General features: G+C 42.7%; 1 protein-coding gene across 1 annotated transcript in view; it reads right to left on the bottom strand.

Annotated features, from left to right (window-relative positions):
• The window catches only part of ENHO (energy homeostasis associated), a 44,395-nt gene extending 24,276 nt beyond the window's left edge, over positions 1–20,119 (bottom strand). The window contains exons 1-2 of the mRNA XM_089498028.1: positions 20,082–20,119; positions 16,680–16,716 (exon numbers count right to left, since the gene is read on the bottom strand). The gene's annotated coding sequence lies outside the window, so the exon portion shown is untranslated. The remainder of the gene's footprint in view (positions 1–16,679; positions 16,717–20,081) is intronic.
• Positions 20,120–21,121: the final 1,002 nt, after the last annotated feature.

Genomic DNA, 21,121 nt, shown 5'->3' on the forward strand with positions numbered 1-21,121 from the left:
TCTCTGGAGCAGCAGAAAACAAGCTTGCTCCCTCTTCAATATGACATCCCTTCAAGTATTTAAACAGGGCTATCATATCACCTCTTAACCTTCTCTTCTCCAGGCTAAACATCCCCAGCTCCCTGAGTTTTTCCTCATAGGGTTTCCAGACCCTTCACCATTTTGGTGGCCCTCCTTTGGACATGCTCCAGTTGCTCAACATCTTTTTTGAATTGTGGTATCCAGAACTGGACATAGGATTATTCCAGGTGAGGCCTGACCAGAGCAGAATAGAGTGGCACTATTACTTCTCTTGATCTAGACACTATACTTCTATTGATGCAGCCTAAAATCACATTGATCTTTTTAGCTGCCGCATCACACTGTTGACTCGTGTTCAACTTGTGGTCTACTAGGATCCCTTTCACACATATAGGTCTCCTTAAGACAGGTGTCCCCCATCCTATAGCTATGCCTATCATTTTTCTGCCTTAAGTGCAGTGCCTTACAATTCTCAATGCTGACATTCATTGTGTTAGCTTTGGCCCAGCTTTCTAGTCTATTCAGTTTATGTTGAATTTTGATCCTGTCCTCTGGGGCATTAGCTACTCCTCCTAATCTGGAGTCATCTGCAAATTTGATAACTTCTATTCCTTCATCAAAGTCATTGATAAAGATGTTGAATAGCATCCTTCTGTTATCCCAGTTTTAGAAGGTCTTTCTTCCACTGTCTGTCTTCCATTGTCAACATTCACACTGACATTAAAACAACAGAAGGGAGGCTGGGGCGGGGGGTAATTTCAGGGGTAAAAACAACCCAAAGTTAGCCCAAGAAAGAAAGTCCCAAAAGGCAGTAATTCCCAAAGCTGGGAGAGACTTCAGAGAAAATCTGCTTCTCTCTGTTGTCACTCCAATGTCCTGTTTCCAGTGCGGATAAATAGATGCATCTTGAAAAATATAAAACCAGTCCATAAAGACCCAGCATGTCCCTGTGCGGCTGGAAGAAAGTTCTGCAGGTACCATGGACCATCAAACGGATGAGCAAATCAAGCCTGGACTCTCCATAGAAACCAAAATGACTGAATTGAGGCTATCATAATGTGGACATGTCATGAGATTCGTTGGAGGAAAATGATAATATTTGGTAAAATGGCAGTCAATCTTGCATTGACTCAACCAAAGATTGACAAGATTGACTCAACCAAAGAAGCCACGACAGCCCTGAGTTTGAAGATCTGAGCAGGGCAGTAAATAACAAGGTCTCTTGGGGGGTCCTTCCTCCATAAAGCCGACTTGACTGTTATACATAACAACAAAAAGAACAATTGAGGAAGTCATGGCAGCCCTGAGTTTGAGCTGTTGATGACCAGGGCTCCTGTGTCATGCCTCAATCCCAGGACCCAAATTCAAATCATGACACAGACAGTGAAGCAGAGGGAACAGAGTGCCATGCTAGTTTCCAGGGCCCCATTTCAGACTCTTGACACACATAGGGAGACAGAAGGATAGGGTGTCATGCCTCGTTCAGATTATGAAGCAGAGAAACAGAAGGGCAGGGAGGCATGACAGCACTGGAGACAGACAATGACACTTCCCAGCAACCACAACACAGACATGGACTGGACAATACTTACTGCCTCTGGATGTAGAGAGAGGGATGGGTTGCATTGTTCAGAGCATTTATGCAGGAAATGCTCATTAATCTGACAAGAGCTGAGAGAGGCTGCCAGGCCATAAACAATCCAGCAACTCTCTCATTGCTGACAACCAACCATTCTGGATGAAGCAACATTCTCGTCTCTGGATTTCCAGCTCATGTTTTCAGAGATCCTTGGACCTTGCATCATAAGTTGATCACACTACTGGATGCTCCCTTGGACATCCAGAATCTGAGAACTGTAACTGGCGGGTAAGTTCCAGTACAGAACTCATCTCTGACTGACTTTGCTTGGTACTTTCCCCTGGCTGTCCTCCAAAACAGGACATCCTGGAGGTCTCTCTTTAAGAGTGCTTAACGGTGGCTCCCATGTCAATGGAGCAGTGAAACCACTCCAGGCTTTAACTTAGACTTCAATGGATTTCAAGAACAAACCCAACAAGAACAGCTCTCTTTTGGCCTTGAAAAATAGGGTTTTAAAATATATCCACCCATGTTGGCCATATAGCAAAGTACAATAACATTCAAAATCCACTTTTATGGGACCAACCAAAATGCACAAAATCCATGTCACAGGCTTTCAAATATGGCTTGAATATGGCACTCCAGGCAATTGGTACAAGTGCATGCTAAAATAAATCTGATTGTTCTGAAAGTGCAATCTTCGCCTTGCTTTGCAGTCTTTCTCTTTGGCCACAAAAAGGGAATCTGGTGGGATTGAGAGCCCCATAAACAACCTTGGGGGTCTTAACAGTTAACCCTATTATAATAGACATTTCTATGTTTCCGCTGCATAGATACATGTTTTTTAAAAAACGATTCCATCACAGTGTGCATAGCCAATTTAACTCCTTTTAAATATCTATCTATCTATCTATCTATCTATCTATCTATCTATCTATCTATCTCTTTTAACAAAGACTGGCTTGAACAGAACAAAGCTGCAGTTTCTTCAAAGCAGAACTCATTGCTTTAATACATCAGAGGCTGTTAAGAGCGGAGCAGACTTCGTACAAACAACAGGATACTGGTGCAAAACAACCCTTTGAAAGTTTATGACCGGTGGTTAATAACACAATTGCTCATTTCTGCATCCCATTTCATGCTGTTTCCCCCTCTTTCCCACACACAGCCATGGAACTGTGCGTTTGAAATCAGGGTTTTAAAAAATATCCAGGGGTTGCCATATTGCTCTATAGCAAAGTACAATAACATCCAAAATTCACAAAGCAGTGATGCCTTTATCAGACCAATCAAAATGCACAAAATCCATGTCGCAAGCTTTCAAATATGGCTTGAATATGGCACTCCAGAGGCAATTGGCACAAGTTCATGCTAAAATAAATCTGATAATTCTGAAAGTGCAACCTTTCCCTTGCTTTGGTTCCGCCAGTCCTTGTCCTTCAACTGCCCCATGCGTCTGTCAATTTACCTTACAGATCCTGGCAAAAGGAGAGGAAGAACTATGAATCCAGGGTGAAGGGGTTGGCAAGGGGCAGGAGGACCCTTCCAAACCATTTATAGTATCATTTGGCATGGCACCTTTTGGGCCATCTACTGGGTGGAACAAGACTTGCATGGAAAGAGAGAGACAACAAAATGAACAAAAGAGAAATCCCTTTATTGTCCAACCAAAGCGGCGACTTGAAAGCTCATAACAGAAACCACAACAAAGGGAAATAATCTAAATAAAGCGGTTTCACAACAGCCCTCTGTGTTCCATTGGGCTGAAAGTTAATAAGCAGTTCAAGCTAATCCTTGGTTGGTGAGGGATTTGAACTCACACCCTCTGCTCCACTCTATGCTTTGTACACAAATATTTCCATACACCCTTCATCTGTGTCCCAGATTCTCCTCTGTGTGTCTCCTAGTACAACACAAAAGCACTGCTGAGCTAACTAGGCCAATGTCTCCCAATGATCCTCCAGTTGTTTTGGACTTCAGGTCCCAGAATTCCTGGTTGTTGGGCCAAAGGGCTAGGGCATTGGGAGTCCAAAACGCCTGCAGGACCGAAGACTAGGCAAAGGCAATGAAGGGTTCTCACAGGGTGGCAATGCGCCCAACTTTAGCAATTTGCTGAGCAGATGCCATTACAAAAATCCAGCCTGGACACAGCCAATCTCTTCTAATTTTTGAATGCTAAGCAGCGTCGGGCCTAGTTAGTGCTTGGATGAGAGAACACCATCAAGAAGGACCAGGGATCACCAGGTCAGGCTAGGAAATAACCCTACTTGAAAGAAACCCTGGAGAGAGTCATTGCTGCCAGTTAAAGCTGGATATCCTGGGTTAGATGGACTCCCAAGGTTTGGGCTCAGGATGAGGGCAGTTTCCTATCTTCCTAGTCCTAACAGCCCCTTTGGTCAGCATTACAATGGCACCTAGAGGAGGTATTTTGTAAGATATTAATAAAGATTAAGGGCTCAATTAACTGTTTATTCAGAATAAGATTGGAGGAGACTGAGAGGTGCTATGTAGCAGGATATTATTGTAGTGGTTTGAACATTGGACTAGGACTCTAGAGACCAGGGTGAGCTTGGGCAATAAGCCACACTCTCTCAGCCTCAGAGGATGGCAGTGGCAAACCGCCTCTGAAGAAATCTTGCCAAGAAAACCCCATGTTGGTTTCGCCTTAGGGTTTCCAGAAGTCAAAATGACTTGACAGCACACAACAACAACAACAACAACAACCATGTAGCAGTTTGAGCTGGAGATCAGGGTTCAAATCCCCACTCAGCCATGAAACCCACTGGAGGACCTTGAGCAAGCTTCACTGTCTCAGCCTCAGAGGATGGCAGTGGCAAACTCCCTCTGAAGAAACTTGCCAAGAAAACCCTGTGATAGGGTTGCCTTAGGGTCACCATAAGTTGGAAACAACTTGAAGGCACACAACAACAACAATGCAGTTATCTTTAAATGTAGTTGGCCCTCCATATGCATGGATTATGCATCCACAGATTCAAACAGCCATGACTTGAAAATATTCAAGAATAAATAAATTCCCCAAAACAAACCTTGATTTTGCCATTTTATATAAGGGGAACCACTGTATTTAATGGGACTTGAGCATCCACAGATTTTGGAATCCATGGGGGGTTCCAAAACCAAATCCCAGGGGATAGCAAGGGCCCACTTTATTTGAAGAGCTGTCATGTAGAACTATTATTTGTATTTTATTTTCTTATATTCTGCCTTTCTCCCAGGCGGCTGAGAGGGAACCAACTTGTTTTCTGTTGTTCAAGAGCGCAAGACCCAAAGTAATAGATTGAAATAACAAGAACGGAGATTCTACCTTAACACAAGGAAGAACATCTTGATAGGAAGAGCTGTTTGGCAATGGAATGAACTAGCTTGGAGGGTAAAACCTCATTCCCTGGAATTTTTAAATACATGTTAGATGGGGTGCTTTAACAGTGGATTCCTGCATGGACAGGGGGTTGGACTATATGGCCTTTGGGCGATCCCTTCCTTGTCTATGTTTGTATGGAGCTTATCACACGAGAGGAATTTCTCTTAATTTCGAAGGAAAAGAAAGTGGGGCCAGAACGCATTCACGTGAATTCGCTCGTTCAGCGAATGTACATGAATTCGAATTGTGTTCAAACTGACTTCCCATAGCCCGAAAATAGCTTGCCATTGCCCCAAATTGCATGTGATCACCTCTCATGCAATAACGTGAAAGCCCATGATTGCGTTCGGACTGACTTCCCATTGCCCAAAATTGCTTGTGGTAGTCTATCACGCAATAACATTAAACCCCATGATTATGTTCAGATTGCCATTGGATTATACTTCCAATTTCCCTTGTCTGATAACATCCAGAGATTCATAGATTGAAAACATGCCAGGAAGGCTATGGGGAGTCTTTAGGTCTAGCGTGGTCCCAGTTGACTACCATCAATTCTCCAAGGATAAAAACAAATCAGCTGTTGTGTTCTGTTACATTTACTAGCAACTGATGCATCTTTCCAGCATGCTTCCAAGCTGGCTCTCCTGGTCCTCCAAGGAATTTGATTTAAGGAATGTGGGATCTTTCTGATCCTTGTCCTCTCCTCTGGCTGCAGTTCCATGCCCAGGTCCTGAACATCCCTGGTTTGCTTTCTCCCCAGGGATAAACCTCCAGAGGCTTGCTGCTTTTTTCAGCTCAAGTGAGCGGCAGGGAAAGCAGAGCGTGCAAAATTGTTCAGCAGGAAGAGAGGCCTTGATCTTCTCTGAAAAGCGTTTGATAACAGAGCAGTGAGATGGTTATCATAACAATAACCCTGCTTTCAGCTCGAGGGGCTTTTTCTCCCCGAAAAGTTGGTTGTTGTTGCCCACCCTCAAGCACATGGCATTTTGTCATCTGTGCCTCCAGAGAAATTTCAGGCTTGATCTGTTGTAGGACCCATATGCCTGTTCTTTTTGCTGTCCATGATATCCTCAGCACTCTTCTCCAACACCACATCTTAAATGAATTTATTCTCTTTTTGTCCATTTTCTTAACTGTCCAGATCTTGCATCCATACATGGTAATAGGGAATACAGTTGCTTGTATGATTCTAACTTTTGTGCTTAGTCGTACAGTGCTACCTCGGGTTACGAAATTAATTCGTTCCGCGGCGCCGTTCGTAACCCGATACATTTCGCAACCCGAAAAGGCTTTCCGTTAGTGCTGGAAAGCCGCTAGCCGCGCTTCGCATTTAAATTTCGCGCCGAAATGAATTTCGTAACCCGAAAAATCTTTCGTTACCCGGAACAGTTTTTTCCAATCTAACTTTTTCGTACCCCGGAAATTTCGTAACGCGATCAATTCGTATCCCGGGGTACCACTGTATATCTTTGCTCTTTAAAAGCTTTTCTAGTCCCCCCCCCCCCAAAAAAAAAGTAGGTGAGCTTAAATTAACGAAAGGAACTGTGTGGTCATGTTCCAGAAAAGTTTCTTCCTGACGTTTTGCCAGCATCTGTGGCTGGCATCTTCAGAGAATGCTTTGCCTGGAAAAATTGGGTGTATATATACTGTGTGAGCCTGGGAATGCAGGAGTGCTTTGCATGTGTTTTGTTCTGTGCTGATGGCTGGCCTCAGGCTGGGAGGCTAATGCAAAAGAGGATGCTGGCCATGAAAGCCTTCAACTTTACATAACGAAAGGAACTTAAATGGTGCAGAAAGCTTTGTGTTTTTTGCTGCAGAAATCCAGAAAGGCACATTATCGCACATATGGCTACCCATCTGCTTTGCATGGATTTGGATAGCTGGGCATTTTCAGCAGTGTGAAGGTGAATAGATGTGAATAGATGCAAATTTGCACAAGAAGACAATTAGTGTATGTACTTGACTATAAGCAGACCTCATGTATAAGTCAAGGGAAGGTTTTGGGACCAAAATTATGGATTTTGATATGATAAGCTGAGGGTAAAACTAAAGGGTATGTAACAAAAGATCTAAAGGATGAAGCAAAGCGAAACAATGCTAAAGAACTTACAAAATTCTAGCAGACATCTGTATTTGTGCTTGCACTAAAGTCTGGCTGGATGAAAGAATAGAAGGAGGTCAGTGCTTCCAGGACAGATTATGCTCTTGCTTTTCACCAGGGGATGGTTCCTATTTTTATAAGACAGTACAGGACTTACATTGACCCGTGTACAAGTCAATCCAGGTTTTTGGAGTCCATTTTTTGTCTAAAATTTCTAGACTTATACATGAGTATATCCAGTAAACGTTGATGCAAATGTGCAAAAATCCACAGCAATGTGCATAATACACTTACATGTAGACAAGCCCCACGTCAAAGCATTAATAGTCTATCTAGGTGACCCACAGGTGTGGGGTCCAGCAATGAAGGCAGAAGGTGTAGTGTCCTTCTCAATCCAGATTCACTTCATGAATCTTTTGGTTTTTCTGTTATCATCAGCAGATCCTCCATTAAAGTTGCACTGTCTGTGTCGATCTCCACATGCAAGGAGAGGCCTGAACTGTGCTTTGCAACTCTTGACTGGAATGGAAGCACTGTGCAAGTGAATCAAAAACGCTTCATGTGCCGCAGAATGAACCATGTGCATGCATGTGCAACTACACTGTTTGCACAATTCTTCTTCTAGCACCTTGGTGTGAATGCAGATCTTTCCTGTTGAACACAAATGTCCAACCGCTTCTGTAGAAGAACCTACCCAAGTGTAAGACACCAACAGGATCCCTCCCTTTGTGTTTTGATTAAATCCATCTAAATGCTTGGTGATCATTCTGTTACTCTCAGGGTTCATGTACATTGTACAAAGAATGAAGTTTGACACCACTTCAGCAGCTATGGTTCTATCTTACAGCATCCTGGGATTTGTAGTTTTGCAGCACTCTTTGGCAGTGAAGGCTAAAAAATCTTCTAAAACTACAAATCCCATGATTCCATAGGATAGAGCTACAATCCTTAAAAAGTGGTGTCCAGTTGCATTATTTCTACAGTGAAGTTGTAGAGGCCATATTTGAAGGGGAAGAAACACCTACCAGAAGGGAACTGCATAAATAACTAGGGTCCAAAACACACTGCAGAAATAATCCACTTTGAGACTGCTTTAACTACCATGGCTCAGCGCTAGCGAATCCTGGGAATTGTAGTTTATTTTGGCACCAGAGCTCTCTGACCGAGAAGGCTGAATGTCTCACAAAACTAGAATTCCCAGGATTCCCTAGTGGGGAATCCAGGGCAGTTAAAGCGGTCGTAAACGGGATTATTTCTGCAGTGTGTTTTGGACCTATGATATAATATGAGTGATACAGACACAAACACCATTAGTAGAAATATAACTAGCAGAGAGTTTACGGACTGTTCATTTTAACCATACAGTCTTCTTCAGAATTCTTCATTGTAAATTTTGAGAAGACTTTATATTGTCGAAATGGATAGATACCAAAAATCTATAAACTCTCCATTAATTATATTTCTACTTGTAGTGTGTGTGTATATATTCCTGTATATTATATCCTGGTTATTTAGGCAGTTCCCTTCTTTGTGATATGTTTGAGGATGTTTTTGTACTGCACTGTTTGATGTGTTTCTACTCCTTTCAATTTACCTGTCTTTTTTTAGTTTGGTTTTTAAAATCAGAGGAAGGCAATGACAAACCTCTGAGTATTCCTTGCAAAAGAAAACCTTATGAAACTCATGGCATCACTGCATGTCAACAGGGGACTTGAAGGAACATATTGTACTATGCATCATACTTTTTCCTCTGATGATGATAAGAGATCTGTCTGCCTGTCATCCACCTATCTTTCATTCATTCATTCATTCAATTTCTATGCCACCACTCTTAGAACAGGAGCTGCTCCAGGACTCCAACCACCTTAATCCACCCTTGTGCATGCCAGTCACTTGTGTTTATTTTTTTTTTGGATGCAGATACTGGAAAGTTTAGGCCAATACAGGTTGAATTTCCTTATCCAGAATTCTGAAATCTGAAATACTCCAAAACTTTTTTCATAGGTGGCTGAGATACTGACACCTTTGCTTTCCGATGGTTCAGTGAACACAAACTTTGTCTCGTGCACAAAATTATTAAAAATATTATGTTTAAAATTACCATAAGGCTATCCGTTTACAAAACATAAGCGAATTTCACGTTTAGACTTGAGTGTCGTCTCCAAGACATCTCCTTGTGTATATGCAATTATTTCAGAATCTGAAAAAATCCAAAACACTTCAGGTACCAAGCATTTCACATAAAGGAGATTCAAACTCAAAAGGGATTTGAGACTCCTCTCAGAATCCTGCAACCAACACATCTCACTTGCCAGGAGATTCTAGGAGTTATAGTTCTAAAAAGTACTTTCCCCCAAGCTCTTTGAAACCATCAGCAGATTCCTCCTAATGACAAATCTCTTTAGTCTAAGAGCTGTTCAACAATGGAATAGGCACTGCCTCTCAGGGTTGTGGTCTCTCCTTCTTTGGAGATCTTTAACCAGAGATTAAGAGTGCATCTTTCAGTAGTGCTTCAATTGTGAACCTCTGCATGGCAGAGGGTCCGATTAGATGCCCTTACAATTACTCTCTATGATTCAATTATTCTTTGATTCCTTGGAGTTCACCATTCATTTTTACAGAAGTAAAATCTTAATATTTCATCTATTTATTTGCCTTTAACAATAATATTAGACAAATAGAGGCTGGGTGCCAATATGCCCTATACCCCTGGCTTCTGACAGTAGATGGTGATAATCGGGAGAAGAGCATTTTCAACATCTTGCAAATAATGAGCAGATTCTCCAACAGCAGGGCCTGCGGGCAAGTGGAGGGAAGTGTGAAACAAACCATGCTGAGAGCTGGCAGCTTGAAAAATCCAATCAAGAGTTTTGGATACGACACAATCCCCAGCCCCAGAGGAGACTGGCATTAAAGGTTGCCCTTGTGCTTATTTACTCAGAAGCAAGTCCCACTGATTCTAATGGTTTATTCCCCTGGGTGAGTTGCAAGAGATGACAGCCTTGGTATAGGATAAGCAGTTTGGTGGCGCTGTTTTGGTTAAAGAAAGGGAATGTGCTGATTTTGGAGATGGAGGGGGAAAAATGCTTTGACAAGATCATGGCCGGTAAAGGAATTGGGTTTACTGCTATCTGCTACCTTCAGAAGGTGTTCAAGGTTATACAAGGATGGACTGACACTGGCCCAAATGCAGTTTGACGTCACACATATGAGCCAAGTTCCATTCCACCTATGGTTGTACTTTATCAGCTGTTGTGCAATTAGGGTTGCCATAAGTGAGGACCTCCAAACCGGGACAAATGTAGGACAAATGCAGGACAACATTTTCAAATGTAGGACATATTTTATAAAAATGGAGGACACTCAGAAAATTGAGGCTTTTTTAGAAATGTTAATATAAATCCATGTTTCTTAGGCATGATCAAAATGGAGGACATTTTGACATTATTCGTAGACAGATCACGGAAATGTACTTCCCTTTCTGGCCACCCCCCTCTCCCCATTCCAAACAGCACATTTGAGCATTGAACATGGCTTTATTTTAACATTGCCTCTTGCATATTTCAGAGGCTTATTCCACAACCAAACCCTTTGGTCAAGGGACTTTGGTTTTTCTTCATTTTGACTTGTTTTGTCCATATTCCTCCCCACTAAATAAAGGAGACATGAAATGGAGTTAATGGGTACAAGTTGTTAAACAAAAAAGTCTTGTGAGACTCTGTAGGCAAGAGGTGCACCATCTTAAGAACTGCATTAAGCACACTTAGGCTGCTGCCACACTGCTTTCACTCTCATCACTCCATCCTATGGAATCCTGGGATTGGTAGTTTGTTGTGGTGCCAGGGCTGGGCTTTGAAATCTCAGGCATAAGAGAGGCAAAAGGCTTGGGCTGCATCTACACTGGAGAAATAATCTGGTTTGAGACCACTTTAACTGTCTTGCCTGAATGCTATGGAATTCTGGGAATGGTGGTTTGTTCCAGCACCACAGCAGAATGGCAGTTAACCCCTGGAAAGCTCTCTGACCAAGGTGACCAATGCCCTCTCCTCAAAATGTAGGGCACCCAAGCAAAAATATGTAGGACATGGCCAAAAATAAAAGCTAAAAACACCCATGTAATTATAAATCCATGCTTCTTAGCCATGATCCAAATGGAGAACATGTCCTGGAAAAGGAGGAGGATGCCTGGTCACCTCGTCTCTGGTCCAAAATACACTGCAGAAATAAAACAATGCTGGACTGAAATGCCCAGAGTTCCTCACCAAAGCTGCATCCACACTGAGGAAATAATCCAGTTTGAGAGTGACTTAACTGTCCTGGGTTAGTGCTGGGGAATGCTGGGAATTGTGGTACATTGTGGCCCCAGAGCTATCTCTGACAGGGAGTCCCATAACCCTCCAAACGTAGTTGAACTGCAGTGCCTAGAATTCCTCCCCAGGTGCATCCACACTGAGGAAATGGTCCAGTTTGAGACTGCTCAGTGCTGGGGAATCCTGGGAATTGTAGTCTATTGTGGCCTCAGAGCCATCACCGACAGAGAAGTCTCAATGTGTCCCAAACACTCGCATTCCCAGGATTCCCTAGCACTGAGTTAAAGCAGTCTCAAAGTGGGTTATTATTCCTGCAGTGTGTGAGAGAGATATAAAAGCTAAGGACTGGATTCATTTGGAGGATCTCTGTGTCCAAAACACACTGCTTGGACTGCCAGGGCTCAGTGCTATGGAATCCTGGGAATTGTAGTTTATTGTGGCATTGAGCTTTGGCAGTTAAAGGGGTCTCAAAGTGCAGAGGGGGGGGAGAGAGAAAAGCCAGGGAGAGTGAATGAGAAGATCATCTTGGCTGTGACTACTCTGAGAGGAGGAGGAGAAGGAGGAGGAGGGAGGGAGCCAAGGGAAGTGGCCAGGACCATCAGCCTCCTCTCTTCCACCGCAGACTGCTGGCAAGAGGCTCTGCCCCCAGCCAACGCCTCCTCTGTGGACCATTCAGCCTCCTTTTGTCAAAAGAGCTCTGGTGCCACAAGAAACTACAATTCCCAGAATCCCATAGCACTGAGCCATGGATGTTTAAAGGGGGGGGGGGGTCAAACTATTTCTGCAGCCTTTTGCAACCCCAAAGCCTTCTATTATTTACCAGTAACTTGCAAGGCAAAATCTCTTCCTTCCAAGCCCTTGAAAACCAACCCAAGGGGAGGGCTGATTGCTTCTTTCTCATTGGTCAGCTTCGGGAGAAATTTGCATATTACAAGGAAAGGTGTTTAGGGCCTCAAAAACGACCCTGTGATAAAGAATTACAAGAATACTGAGTGGTAGACATTTAAAAGATGAGGAGGCATTTAGACTCCCAGGGAAACAGGAACGACTGATGGCCTTTTTTTCTTTGCTCACTGTAACCTGGAAAGTAATGCCTTTTGCAAGACATATATACCAAGTGGGCTGGCAATAGCTCTGAGTGGCAGATGTTTTGAAGACCTGCTCTCTAGGCTAAGCCAGGCAGGGAGGCAGGGAGGGTGGCACACAGCCATGGGGAGGAAGGGGTGGAGCTGCCTCCAGGGCCTTGCTGGGGGGGGAGGTCCCGGGGGAGGGGCTAAACCAGGGGGTGGGTGGGACCGTGTGGCCCCGCCCCAAACTGGGAAAGTCCCGCCCCCAGGCGGGATATGGCAAGCCTACCTACACCCGGTGTCATATCTTGTGGTATCACCATCCTCCATTGACCTCCTCCCATACCACACCTCACAGAATCCTTTTCTCTCTCTTTTTTAAATTTTAAAACTTTTATTTTACATTTTTTGCATATAAATTTGTTTATTTATTTATTGTAACATATCTATGGTGTTGCATGTGCCCCATTCCCCCTTCCCGCACGGCTTGAAAGAATTTAGGATCAATACACTGTTTACAATTAATACCTAACCTTCAATATGTGGGATTTCATGACATTATTGACTTCATTGTACTCCATATTCCCTTTAACCTTCTCAAGCAGGATTTTCCAACCCAAGTTCCAAGCTTTTGCTTTCCTTTCTCCAGTATATTTCAATCTTCTGTCTCTAACAATATCAAACAAGTTATCTGCCAAATACTTATCTATCTTGGTGAAGTTTCAATTTTTACTTTTACTTTCTTTCCATCCTGATGCTGTCACAGCCTGTGTTGCTTTTAATATATTCTTGATTGCTTTCTTTTCATTGTTCTTCAGTCCCTTGTTCTTCAAATTTAAAGTTATACAATTCTCTTTGCTCAAATGAACATTTAGCTGATAGATTGTTATTGAAAAGTGCTAATTGAGAAGGGGCCCTGTACCATCGCCCCATTAATTTCATCTGTTGCTCTTTTATTCTAATCTGCTTGTTTCTCTTAACCTCTTGTATCCACAATTGTATATCCTCGCTTGTTAAATTTAGATCTCTTTCCTAAACTCTTTTCAAAATGTCTACGATTTTAAACTGATGCTCTAATATTATTCTCTATATAAATCCAATAATACCATTGCCTTCATTTAGCATCTTTTTGATTATCCTCTCCAATGGTGTTATGTTATTTTCCTTCCTATTTTTAACTATATCCTTTAACAGTTTATTAATTCCAGCTGCATGGACCCAATACTTCTTTCCAATTAAATTGGCGAGTCTCTCCATCCCACCTCACAGAATCCCTTAGTAATGTTTGTTGCACTAATGTTACTGATAAATCGTAATTCCCTCAAATCACACCAAATGTAATGGCAAAACAACTAGCAAAATTAAAATTCTATTTTTAAATTGCAATATCATACGCACAGCCTAAATGTATTTTGCATGTGCATAGCCTCATGTGGTTAAAGTGAACATTTGGTAAGATGTGATGTTTTTAAAGAATTTTTTTAAAAGAATCATAAAAACAAATGCATGTTAAAATTTACAATTTAATTTTAAACAACCACCTGAGGCTTCTCCTTTCTCTTCCCACAGAGCCTTGCCCCATGTAAAGGGATGCAGCCCAACGCCACAGCCTGTTTCTGCCAAAGGGCAGGTGTTTGGGGAGCAGTAGTGCCACCTACTCATTGGGGAGTCACTTAGTGTGGTCCACACATCACACACCCCTCAGTGATGCCCCTGCATCATTATCTTTCTAAAACTAAACATTCCCAGACTCATCGGATTTCATAAACTAAGCAGGATCAAGTCTAGTTAATACTTGGATGGAATGTCATCAGGACAAAATACCAGGGATCTCCACATAGGGCTAGGCAGGAATCCACTCCAAAACCCTAAAAAGCTGCTTCTACCAGTTTACCACACTAGGCTAGATGTCTGACACAGTGATCCAAAACAGACGGTAGAAATCATCCAGTTTGAAACCGCTTTAACTGCCCTGGCTCAGTGCTGTGGTATCCTGGGAATTGTAGTTTATTGTGGCACCAAAGTTCTTGACAAGGAACGCTACATGTCTCACAAAAATACAGTTCCGAGAATTGTCTAGTGCTCAACCAGGGCAGCTACAGTCGTCTCAAGCTGGATTATTTCTGCAGTCTCTTTTGGACCAGTATAAGGCAGCTTCCAACATTTCTAGGAAGACAGTAGCACTCTGGTGTGGAATCCACTTTGCTATCTATCTTCACTAGTGGAACCTGGTGGCTCTCATGTCAGTGGAGCAGTGAAGCTACACTAGGTTTTAAGCAGAGCTTTATGGGAGCTATCCAAGGTGATGAATTTATTTTAGGATTAGGTTTCAGCACTCTGGAAAACTACAAACCGGAGCAAATTCACTACTCCACCAGCACTAACACCATTAACTGATTCTTCTTTAGTCACATTGACCCATTTCGGGTTGCTAATGACTCAGGCTGCATCTGCACTGCAGAATTAATGCAGTATGGCATCACTTTGGCTTCCATGGCTCAATGCTGTGGAATTTTGGGACTGGTAGTTTTGTGAGAGATTTAGCCTTCTTTGTCAGAGAGCTCTGGTACCACACACACACACACACACACACACACAAAACCCTACAAATCCCAGGACTCCATAGGATGGAGCCATGACAGTTGAACAGCATTAATGGTGCAGTGTGGTGGCAGCCCAAGAAGGCGGGCATGATACTTGCTTCACTATGCTGCCTTTGTGTTTTGGGTTACTTTGTTTTTTGCAGAAAGAGGTATAGATTAGGTTAGGAAAGAGATCTCTTTAACTTGTACATAGGATTTAGGGGAATTCTTGGCCGGCTTGAAGTATTGTCATCATTGCTTGCTTGGGAGCTGACCCTGGTTCATCTGGCTTAAAAGAAGCACTTGAGACACAACCGTCTTTAAAAGTCTCATTCAACCCACGTTAGTCGGGAAGAAGTGCTCCTATTTTTACTGAGGTTTCTGCAGCTATTTTAATCAAATTTATTTGACTGGCTTAAATGAGCTTTCTGTTTAAAAAATGTCATGGTCCTCCTTGCTGCAGTCGGGTATTTTTAATTGTATATTACACTGGATTTTTTTTTGGTTCCATTTTGTATGCCTCCCTGGCCGTCTAAGTTGAAGGTGGTATAAAATATTTTAAATTAAACAAACAAACAAACCCCTCAGACCTTTTTGAGTTTACTTTCTCTGCTGAAGCTGGGGTTTGTAGAGACAAGGTTCATGGAGAGAATAAACATACAATTTTTGTTTTCAGTGCTGTTCTCCACTTTGAATGCTTATGTGGATTGGAAAGCTGATTATAAATACATAGCTAAATAAATGCATGAAGAATGGATTGATTCCTTCCTAAAAGGATTACAGAGCTGACTTGTAGGCAAGAGATTAAAGAACTAATTTGTCTTAGCTTGGTTGAGATGCCTTTGTCAGTCTGACTATAAAGCTAGAACAAAGAGGAGAAAAGCCACAGAGAACGTGCAACAAACTCACCCAACAGAATGGGTGCTATAGGATTCCAAAATATCTATCAATACTATTCTAAGATCAATCTTGGATCTCCTGTGTCTTTTGGTCAGGATTTAACGGAGCACTCTGTCAGAGTGTTTGGAAAGTGGTTTCATCCACACACGCATCCTATACTGACCCACTTTCTGCTTTCACACATCCCAAATCTTTCTGGGTCCAGTGGATTGACATTAATTACCAAGAAGGAGAGACATAGGAATTATAAGAGACTTCAGCTACTTTGATATTTCCTGGAAGTCAAGCTCTTCAAAGAATGTAAGGTCCAACAAATTCTTCAATGGCTTTGCAGACAGTGTCCAGAAGGCAGAGAAAGCACTAAGGGGATGGAGGCGCTACCTTGGATCTGATTCTAGCCCAGAGGGAAGCATGGTTGACAGGGTGGAAGTACTGGAAATCTTGGATGAGAATGAGCCTCCCGAAATTTGTCTGGACTTCAGCAACAGGAGTACAGTCCATATTATTCTGCTTTGGTCAGAGTTCACCTGGAATACAGTGTCCAGTCCTGAAATTCAAGAACTCCACTGGTCACTTCTCTCTAGGATGGGGAGGAGCCATTGTTGAATACATTTTGGGTTTGGTTGATCAACCAATTGCAAATCCACCTGAAAGTAGTATTGTCTAGCCCACATTTTACCAGGATATCATGGGGGACCTTGTCAAAAGCCTTACTGAAATCAAGATACACTACTTACATGCACAGCATTCCCTTCATCTGCCGAGCTTGTAACTCTATCAAAAAAAGAGATAAGATTAGTCTAGCATGACTTGTTTTTGAAAATCCCATGTTGATCTTTTCTGATAATTGCTTTTCTTTCTAAATGGTTACAGACTGTGTGTTTCATGATCTGCTCTAGACTCTTTCCGGGTATTGATGTCAGGATAACTGGGAGATAATTATTTGGGCATTCTTTCACCTCCTTTTTTTGAAGATGGACACAACATTTGCCCTACTCCAGTCTCCTGGGACATCTCCTGTTTGCCTGGAATTTTATCACTATAATTATATCACTGATCATACCTGATGCCCTAATGAGCAATTTCACCCATTATTTTCTGTTTTCCTGAGACTTGGGGGCTAAACAGACCACCCTTTGGAGTGGCCTGCTACTGCCCCTTTCAGTGCCGGATTGGGGCCGCAGCAATTACATGCCGCGGCACAGATCTGGCCTTTCCCCAGCACTAAATGGAATGGCAAAATGCCACACCGTTTATTGTGGGGGAAGGTGCCTTTGCTGCTGCTGCAGCAGCAGTTTCCAGAGATCCTTTGGGGGTGGGACATCTGGACACACCAAGAGTGCCGTGACACCATCTGCCATGGCAGCATTGGGGCGTGCATCGTGTGGACACCATGCCCTCACTCTGCCCTGAGGCCAGTGTATAACGCCAGTCTATTCAGCCTCTAAGACATGCTAGACACCTAGTTCTCATCCTTCTGTCCTCCACTGCTGCTTTTGCTTTGTTCTGTTGGAGACAGAGGGGTCCTTGCATCCATTGAGCCTAGTTACTAGTGATGAATTTCTCTTGAACCTCACAAGCCTAAGACATGCTGTGCTGGATAAGGCTAAAGGCCAATCTGGTCCAGTATTTTCTTTATACAGTGGACAGAAGTACATAACAGCATTTATAGCACTTTCTCCTCGCCCACCAATCTTGCCTCATCTTGCTATGAAAGCTACCTTGTTTTAAAAACCTTCCTCACTGCACGACAGAAGAGCAAATTTCAAATTGGCTGTGCAGTGCATGAAGGATTTTATTTTCTCTGTCCCACTATTTGCATTCAGTGGATGCCTCCAGTGTTATAAGAGAGGGGAAAACCTCTCCCTATCCATATTCCCCACACCATTGCATAACTGTACACACTTTTATATCTCCCCTTCCTTGCCTATTTTCTAAGCCAAAAAAACAGCAAATGACATAAACTCTGTCCAAAAGGGCTGGTCTTTGTCGATCATTTGGATTGCCCTTTTCTGCAGCTGTTCAGTTCTGCAACATATTTTTCCTGATGCAGTGGAAAGAACTGTGCACAACTCCCCCAAGGATGCTTGAACCACAGATTTGTCTAAAGGCACTAATTAATCCACAAATTCCAGTGAGGAGAGGTTAAGAAACTAAATATGTTATGTTTGGAGGTTAAAAGGTGACATGATACAGCCATCTTTAGATATCTGAAGGGATGTCAAGCAAAAGATGAAGCAAGCTTGTTTGCTGCTGCTCCAGACTCTAGGTTACACAAACCAATGGATTCAAAGGAGAAGAGATTTTGATCATGACAGTGAAATGGACTCCCTTGAAAATTGGCAGACTCGCTTTTCTGGAAGGCCTTTAAACAGATGTTAACTCGAAGGCTTTCATGGCTGGCATCCATAGTTTTTTGAGGGTTTTTCACGCTATGTGACCATGTTCTAGAAGAATTTATTCCTGACATTTCGCCAGCAGCTGTGGCTGGCATCTTCAGAGAATGCATTCTCTGAAGATGCCGGCCACAGAGGCTGGTGAAATGTCAGGAATAAACTCTTATGGCCACATCTTTAAACAGAGTTTGAATGGTGGGATCTCAGGTTGCTTTAGCTGTGGATTTCTGCATGGCAAGGGGTTTGAACAGATGGCTCTTGAGGTTCCCTCCATAGAATTCTAGGGCTCAATTCAATTCCTAATTATACCTAACAAGGAAACTTGTCCCTCCATATACTTGTTAATGCTATCTTTAGTAACACTCCCCACCCATTTATGTGGAACAACAGATATTAAGCTTACCACCCTTTAATTTCCTGGATCTTTTAAAAATGCAGTGCAGTTAAAAAAACAACCTGTGATGCTTTAATACTAGATGCCTGGAAGAAATATTAGAAAGATGTAATGCAGAACTTGATAATATAATCTTATTCAAATTATTTAATTAATGGTTGCTTTGTCAATTGTTTTAAGCTGTTTTCTATTTGCACTACACTGAGCCTTTTCCTTTACAGTAATTTGGGCCTATGTGAACTTTCCAGTTTCCACACTGAGAACTGCAAAATGTTGATTTCATTGCAATAAAAATTGTGCATCTACAGTCCCCTTTCTTCATTCAGCTTTATCCATTGGAGTACAAATGTGAACACAGCTAAACAAATGGGTCCTAGATTCAAATCAGGCCTGACTTCTCCCTGGAAGCAAAGATGACTAAATTGAAGCTGTTTTCACCACATCATGAGATGGCAGGACTCACAGGAAAGGACAATAATCCTTGGCAAGGTAGAAGCAAGTTGGAAAAGAGGAAAACTACATTGCAGGTGGATAGACTCAAACCAAGGAAGCCAAGGCCTTGACTCTACAAGACCTGAGCAGGGCTGTTGGTAGGATGACCTGGAGGTCTCATTCACAGGGCTGCCGTAAGCAGAATTGACTTGAAATCAGTTAACAACAATCTGAATTTCCAGAATGTTCTTCTTTGTAGAGTCATGAAAGGTAGGAAAATCAAGGGCAGGAACTGCAAAGTTCTTCTCAGCTTGGCTTGAAAACTTTGCCATTTCCTCCTTGAGGTCTGCCAGTCTCTTCCAACTGTCAGAGCCAGGCTCTTATCACCAGGGCCCATTCCTCACCTTTGCTAAGTTATCTCTATTTACTTTATTTACTAGGCATCATCCTTCCTGTCCTGCTCACCATCTGAGTCTTTGGGTTGAAGCACCATTAAAGCAAATGGCGCTGTAAAACCCATGGACCTGTTTGGCCTGGGTTCGCCCTATGGCCCCAAATTTGCATGCTGCTTGTCCAGAGGCAAATTCCATTTTGCTTTATCTGTGGACTCAAGCTCTCTTCTATGTGGTACTCAAATTGCATCTTACAACAGGGTCTGTTACCTTGTGGGTTTTGTATTCTACAGAGGAAAAAACCTCAAGGATGGCTTCCTTCTTCCTTCACCTGCGCTCAGGGATGGTGTAAAACAACAAAGCCTGCTTATTAAAGCCATAAATCAGCAGTGGCATTTTCCTGGGTAACTAGAGCAGGAATTAATCAAGGTTTGTTTTCGAGTCCATCGAAAGTTAGTGCATTGAGAGTACAGAACGCCCTCTAATGGGGTAAGGCAACAGAACAAAATGCTTTTGCCAACTTACATTAACATTCACTGCTGGCCATTCCTAGAAACCTTCTCTTTCCATCCCCTGGATTCCCCTTAGAATTAAGGTTTCCAAGCCTGAACACCGGCTGCATCCTCTGCCATCGCCAATTAAGCTAAGACATAAACAGAGATTCTACATAATTCTTGCACAATATATCTCTACAGTCACGTGGTGGTTGCACTGCAAAGCCCTACTGCTGAATACCAGCATTGTGCAATCAGCTGTGTATCTGAATACAAACTTGCCGCTTTCACAATCCCAGAGAACCAAAGAGGACCTTGAAGGCAAGGATGAGTAGTTATGCCCCATTCAAGAATGTGCAAAATGCATATACAGAAGCTACACCTGCAGAACTCTGCTTATGCAACCATGAACTGAATGTGGATGTTGCAGCACAGCCAAAAGGATACGCCTGCACCTGTAAGGGAACCTTTGTTGTTGTGTGCCTTCAAATTATTTTTACTTATGGCAACCCTAAGTCAAGCCATGGTGTTTTTTATTAGCAGGTTTCTTCAGAGGGGATTTACCATTGCCATCCTCTGAGGCTGAGAGTGTGTGACTTGCCCAACATCACCCAGTGGGTGTAAGGGAACATATGTACACATGAAACATCAACAGGATGCCTGCCATGATTTTCAGTGCTCTTTGCCTGTGTTTTGGCAATTAGGCTGCATGTTTAAAAGCACTTCTTATGGCATTGCAATCCTCAAAACAATCACTCAAAGTAAATGAGCCACTTTCTCTCAGCTTCCATCTCACTCCCCCAGCTCCTTTCTGGGATCCAGGGATAAAGATTCTGACCTGGGAACACTTAATTCTGGGACTTCCTGATGAGTGGCTCAGTGTCTTAGCTTCTACATCACACCACCATTATCATTTGTTATTCCACGGTGGCAGTGGGGGATTGCTGTTTGAAAACTTGGAAAAGTACTGCAGGTATCCCAGCCATTTTTGACATGTTGTCATGCATTCTTCTCAAGGAAACTCTTGGCTGGAATCCTGCTGATAACACTTTTTCCAGAGTCCTGCAATGG

Source organism: Sceloporus occidentalis, unplaced genomic scaffold, assembly GCF_023333645.1.
Source record: "Sceloporus occidentalis isolate IW3139 unplaced genomic scaffold, rSceOcc1.0.p SCAF_1, whole genome shotgun sequence".
Taxonomy (NCBI): Eukaryota; Metazoa; Chordata; class Lepidosauria; order Squamata; family Phrynosomatidae; genus Sceloporus; species Sceloporus occidentalis.